The sequence below is a fragment of the Caretta caretta genome, chromosome 1 (assembly GCF_965140235.1).
Source record: "Caretta caretta isolate rCarCar2 chromosome 1, rCarCar1.hap1, whole genome shotgun sequence".
Lineage (NCBI taxonomy): Eukaryota > Metazoa > Chordata > Testudines > Cheloniidae > Caretta > Caretta caretta.
The window spans coordinates 221,435,497-221,442,516 of NC_134206.1; positions in this window are offsets into that span (position 1 = coordinate 221,435,497).

Here is a 7,020-nt window from a genome sequence, read left to right on the forward strand (position 1 = left end):
AAAACCACAAAAATTGTTAGGGAGACACAGGGATAGGTGTAGTAGCTGAAACAACTCATCTAATTTTTTTAGATGACTACATTTCAAAATGACTATTTGATGTAATGTAATGTAGAAAAGAATGGGCTTGATTCACTAAGTTGTACTGGAGAAACCTAGGCCATGGGCAGAAAGGCTGCCATGGCTGAGGGAAAAGGAAATAGGCAAACAGCAATGCAAGCTGCCTGCAATCCCCATTCTTCTGGAAAGCCTGGGGCCAGCTGGTGCAAGTGGGCAGGTCCAGCTACAAAGTGGGAACAGGGTACCCAAGAGATGCAGCAATCCTATGGGCTCTGACTATAAATTAGAAGTTTGGCCCTGGCATAACCCTTAAATACTATTGCCTGACCTATCCAGAAAGTGAATTCCACATCAGTTGCAGCAAATTACATCCCTTCATGCCTGTAAGGGACAATCTGCTTGTATTAAGATTCACATAGTATGGATGACAGGAAAAGATGAGTTTTGCTAATCATTTACAGCAATGTCTTAATTAAGTACTGGGAGAGATTTCCTGAGCATGGTGCTGAAAAGTATAAGTTATACCTCCTCCTTCTACCAGCCTAGAGCCTTGCACCACAGGAAGGGCAGGGAGTGTTACTGTCCCCCGCTTTCCTTGAGGTTTCCACTTAAGGGAGGCAGCTTTAAAAATTAGTCACTTCCTGAAGCAGAGGATGTGCTGGTTCATGCTTTGTGAGGGGCTCCAACTAGCCTCCCTCCACGCCAATGGAAAGGAATCTGGGCTGACCTGTGCCCCCACCCAACCTCCTCCTATTGGACTTTCTGCCTCAGGCTCCCTGTGTCTAGGTGTAACACCAGGTTTCATTACAGTAGATTCTAGACTGAATTTAGCTTGAATTTTGCCCAGCTAAAAGCAGGTCTTCACACTGGTGCTAAGGTAATTTGGTTGAATGGGTCTGACTGTGAGCTGGCACATCTGCTCTTCTCAAAGATTTTTTCTTGAAGTATATTATGGGAAAGGGAATTTTGTGGGGAAAGCTGAGGCAGAATCAAGTGACAATTTACGTTACCGCTGTGTCAAGAGAAAAATGAAGCAGCAAGAGATTTCTGCTATTAAAGGAACAATTAGGGAAAAGACATAAAAAATTATATTATATTATATAAAGGTAAACAATGGTCAACAGATATAAATAACTATAAAAACAGGTTTCAGAGTAGCAGCCGTGTTAGTCTGTATCCGCAAAAAGAAAAGGAGGACTTGTGGCACCTTAGAGACTAACACATTTATTTGAGCATAAGCTTTCGTGAGCTACATGAGTTGCATCCGATGAAGTGAGCTGTAGCTCACGAAAGCTCATGCTCAAATAAATGTGTTAGTCTCTAAGGTGCCACAAGTCCTCCTTTTCTTTTTATAAAAACAGGGGAGATTGTAGAGTTGGGATTTCAGTCCACATGAGAGGCTACCTGGGGAAAAAATAGTGACTATTAATAAATAATACCTCGCTCTTCTATAGCACTTCTCATCAGTAGCTCTCAAAGAGCATTATAAAAGAGGTTTCATTATCTCATTTATAGATGGAGAAACAGACAATACGAGAGGTGAAGTGAATTGCTCAAGGTTACCTAACAGGCTAGTAGCAGAGCGGGCACTAGAATCCAGGTCTCCTGAGTGCTAATCTAGCACTCTAGCCAGTAGACAACACTGCCTCCCCAGCAATAGCTTTAACTAATTTTTACTATCTGTCACCGAGCTCAATCAATCAAACTTTAGGCAAAACAGACTGACAAGTAACAACAGAAGAGAGACATTAAATACCATCCCTATGCAGTGGTCTCAACAGCTGAAGACTGTCCCCTTGCACTCACCAATCTAGTGCCCTGGGAGTGTTTAATTTGACATGAGAAGTTTTTGATTTGGGGAAATAATTTAACCTCTCATGTTAGAGAGGATAATAGACCGCATTCCAATCACTTTATTCTGGTTGCATGTGTGTGTTCCAAGGGTGCTTCCTACCCCTGGTACACTATATTCTACCCCAGCGTTCCCCAAACTTTTGAGGGTTGCACCCACCTTGACCCTGGAACAGGGTTTTGGCTTGGGGTGAGATGTGGGGGAGGGACGCGGATGGGGGTAAGGGGACTGAGGCTGGGGCTCGGACTGCACCAGAGGCCAAGGCTGAGGGTGGGAGCAGAGCCGCTGGTGGACCGTGGTGGGGGCTGGCAGCTGGGCCCTGGCCTCACACACACACCCCGCAGTCAGCGGCCAAGGCTGGGGATGGGAGCGGAGCTGCGTTGAGGCTGGGGCTGGGGCTGGGACCAGGAGCTGAACATGTGCTGGACTGGAGCAGAGCTGGGGAGGGGCTGGGTGGTGATCCCTCCCCGCCCCCCATGGGGGCTGGCCTGGGTCCCGCCATGCTCCCCCCAGATGTTCCTCCATGCCCGGCCCCCGGAAGGGTGTTCCCCACAGTTTGGAGACCTCTGCTTTATCCTCTTAGGCACTAGCCAAACTTCTCTGAGCTCATTAACAGAGAAATGAGCATTCCTGAAGGTAGAGATGATCTGCTCCCCACCCTGCCACACACTCACAGATGTCAAACTGGGGACAAGGACAGCCTTGGGAAGATGGGGATGGGAGGACTCAGCAAATAGCTTTAGAACATTTTATTGTTTTTTAAACATTGAGCCATCTGGATCAATTCATAGGGTGATGATACAAATAGAAGGAACCTGCAGGGAGTAACTCATGGCCTAATTCTTTCCCTCTTACTCAGACTGAGTAATCTGTACTTTACTCCACTCTGAGTAGGCCCATAAGGAAGCTCTCTCTAGGTTACTGTTTAATCCTCACATTTAATACCTTGTGGAATAAAAAACCAGTTGGACTTTCCTACCTCTGCGCCATCAAAGTGGAAGGCCCAAAAGGATTTCAAAGGACACTTTTATCAACTAAGCTGCTAGGATGTTCTTGCAAGACAGTAGCTGTGGTCACCCACTTAATCTCCTCCTGTCAGAATGTAGAGTGACATCACAAGGCTTTCTGGAGACATCAGTGTTTCTATAGCAACTGTAACACCACAAGGAGGAGATCTAGACTAGGTGGGCAAATGGAAAATGAGACATACCATTTATATCTGATCCCCATTCTTCTAGCACATTAAGTAATATAGAGTTTGCAGCTATACTTTCTCCACCCTGGGGTACAGTAGGGGATGGGGCAGAAATACATGACTGCTGAAGTATGTGATTTTTTACCAGATCTTCAGGTGATCAATAACAGTTAGAATTCTTTTTGGTGTTTGGTTTTTATTTTCCCATGTTTCAAATACGATAAGATCTTTCCCACTCAGCTTTGCCTTCCCAAAACCTTTTAAAATATAAAGGGCCAAATCCTGTTCACCTTGAGTCACGCAACTAATTAAAATTGATTTGAATGGGACTCACTGCATGATCAAGGCAATCAGGGTTTACTTATTATTTTACAGGCTTTTTAATAACGAATATCACTGAAATAAGTGAGCATCTCTGGCAAACTAACAAATCTACCTTCACATCACTGTGAGACTGGAAAGCATTATTTTATATGAGGAGAGTATATGGCATAGAGATGGGAAGTGAGTTGCACAGTCACAGAAGACAAGGGCGCCAGGTTTGTATAATTTTTGGTGGTGCCCAGAACGGGTCCAAGCAGAACCGTCCCGTCCATAGGACAGACCAGGGCAACTGCCCCGGGCCCCGTGCTTTGGGGGACCCTGCGCTTCAGGGGGATGCGGGGTTCAGGGCAGCCTGGGGGGTTAGCAGGGGACTTGGTGCTGGCAGCAGCGAGCAACCTGGCCCCAGCCCACCCCTGCTCTTCCCCCTCCCCACCCCCATTCCACCCCTTTCCCCAAGCCCCCACCTCTACCCGTTTCTGGCTTCCGCCCTCTCCCCAGAGCGATGCCAGGAGCCAGCAGGGCCAGACAGGGCGGAGCAGAGCGGGCTGGGGCTGGATCGCTCGCTACTGCTGGTGCCAGGCCTCCCGCTATCTCCCCAGGCCGCCCTGGACCCCTCATCCCCCTGAAGTGCAGGGCCCCCCAAAGCGCGGTAAGCCCCAACGTTGGTGGAGCCAGGCCCATGTTCCTAAATGTTGGTGGAGCACGGACACCATGCACCCATATAACTTACTGCCTATGACAGAGGAAGTCTGTGACAAAGCCAGAAACGGAACCCAGATTGGATGACTTTCAATCTATTGTCTCAGTCACAATCCATCCTTGCTCATTAAGATAACAATATTATTACTTTCTATATACCACCACACATGTGCATGGAATTGTACAGCACAAAGAAAGATGGAGCCCTTGCAGTACAAAGCTTCCAGTCAAGGTTAAGACAAGAACAGGGCAACATGAGGGTTAGGAGCTTGGGAGAAGGAAGGCAAAGATTAGAAAATCCATGCAGCTGCTTGGGAACAGAATGGCTTTATAGACTTAAGTGAATGTGAGTTGTAGCTGTTCAGCATCCCTGAAATTCTCTTTTGTTTAGATGCCTAAAGTACAAACTCACAAGTTACAGTTCTGAGGTTAAAATGAGACTGGTTTCCAACTATGCTTTGTAAGTCTCCATGGTTTCCACCTGAGTACACAGTACAATATACTTATTGATATAGTGCTGAAACCTGAAGTCAGATCAGACCTTTCTTAAGGTCTTAAATGTTCCACGTCACTTGTTACGGCTTGTTGATCAGCATCAGGCCAGTCAGGCGTATCAAGATGATCTCACAGGCTCAGCTCATCTGGCTGTTAGTGCTTTGCGTCTAGGGTAAGGATCAAACCAAGGAATTTGATGAAGTACAATGATTGATTGGAAGGAAATTTGTGTCTGAGAAAGTGCTGAGAAAATTTAGTAAGGCTTTCAGAATCTAGACCATATTGCTTTTAGTAGTAAAATGTTGCCTCAACACATCTGCTTGCCCATTAAGGAACTGACACTATCCCATATTTTCAGCTAGTGTAACTTCACTGGCAGTGTGACAAATAGTTACACCAACACAGAATTTGGCCCACTGTATAACAACAAATTTGCAATTAGCCTCTGTCCTAGCAAATATGTTCCATCAATGCAGCCCACTCTCAGAATAAATACACACCAAAGAAAAGGCAAGGGCCTGGAAAAGAGAAGGGGTGATATGCAACAGCCCCCGTCCCTGAGTACAGTACTGGGCCCTTAATTAGGACAAAACTGGATAATTTTTTTGAGGTTGTTTTACATTAGATTCTAGTGTTGCCTGATTAGCTGTCACTTACACTTGCATGTATGTGTATTAGGATTAAGTCTACTGAAGTCAATATAAATACCATGCAAGGTCTACTCTCTTACACCAGTGTAAATGAAAAGCATCTTGAGGGTTACTCTGAAATTATGCCAGCATAAGTGAGATCATATTCTAGCCCATTTATTATCCTACTTCTTTCCATTTACATGATGTGTTTCTTGCACTTCCACAATTACTGGAACAGATCTTTGTCTTCCCCGCCTTACTGGCTGAGTTCATGTTTTTAAAAGATTTTGAGTGAATATGAGTGCTCATTACAATGAGGTAAGGAAGATTACAAAAGACTGGTCATTTGTATTCAAAGTAGACTAAAAAGCAGATGGAATCTGTAGGAAAATCCAGGCTATACAAGTGCATGTAGCAGATTTAGAGAACATTGTGTTTGGCTATAATACAACATTTGCAGCAGGATGAAAAACAAGTTTAAGAGCTGGGGGAGGAATGAGTTAGGAATCATAGAACTGCTGGATGTCCTTAATAGACAGATAATATGCAGAATTCATATAACTTATACCTTAGGGTCCATTCAAGATCAGTGCAGTGGGACCAGGTGGTTCAAAGGATAAGTAATGAATTACCAAGTATGATTTAAATCAGTGCAGCAAGGTAGTGACCAAAAGTTGCTGTAGCTGAACCCTTGGTCTCAAGTTTGTTTCTTAGTGGGACAAGCATTCAGAAGTAGGCATAAGTACCTGACAAATGGCAATCCCTCCAGAAAAACTAATGAGTGAGGTTAGGATTTTCAAATATACCTAAGGGAGATACAGATTTATTTGGGCATAAGGTTTTGTGGGTAAAAACCTCCACTTCTTCAGATGCATGGAGTGAAAACTACAGATGCAGGCATAAATATACTGACACATGAAGAGAAGGGAGTTACCTTACAAGTGGAGAACCAGTGTGAACAAGGCCAATTCAGTCAGGGTGGATGTGGTCCACTCCCAATAATTGATGAGGAGGTGTCAATACCCAGAAAGTCAAAATTGCTTTTGTAGTGATCAGGCCACTCCCAGGCCCTATTTAAGGCCAAATTGATGGTGTTAAATTTGCAAATGAATTGTAGCTCTGCAGTTTCTCTTTGAAGTCTGTTTTTGAAGTTTTTTTGTTGAAGGATGGTTACTTTTAAATCTGTTATTGAATGTCCAGGAAGACTGAAGTGTTCTCCTACTGGCTTTTGTACATTACCATTCCTGATGTCTGATTTGTGTCCATTTATTCTTTTACATAAGGGCTGTCCGGTTTGGCCAATGTACATGGCAGAGGGGGATTGCTGGCACATGGTGGCATATATCACATTAGCGGATGAGCCGCAGAATGAGCCCCAGAGTGACACCATCAGAGGACCCAGCCATCAGAGGGGACCCTGCCAGGGGCGGGGCTGGAAATGGCCCCAAAGTCCCAGAGACACACCTGCGAGAGACGGGCCCCGCGGTGGGAGCACCCGAGCAGCCTGATGAACAGGAGGCTGGACCCCAGCACGGGGAAGGGCCGAGCACACCCCCGGAGGGGCCCCCTGGCCAGGAGAGTGTGTGTGCGGGGGGCAAGGCGGGGTGAAGTCACAGCGCACGTGACACTGACTGAAACTAACAGGACGACGAGTCTTTGACGCCTGCCCAGTGCTGTGCCGGGCGACGCCGCGACGCCATGGCGATGGGCGCACGGGGCGAGGCTGGGCGACGGAGGCGCAGACAGGGCCTGCCAGGCAGAGG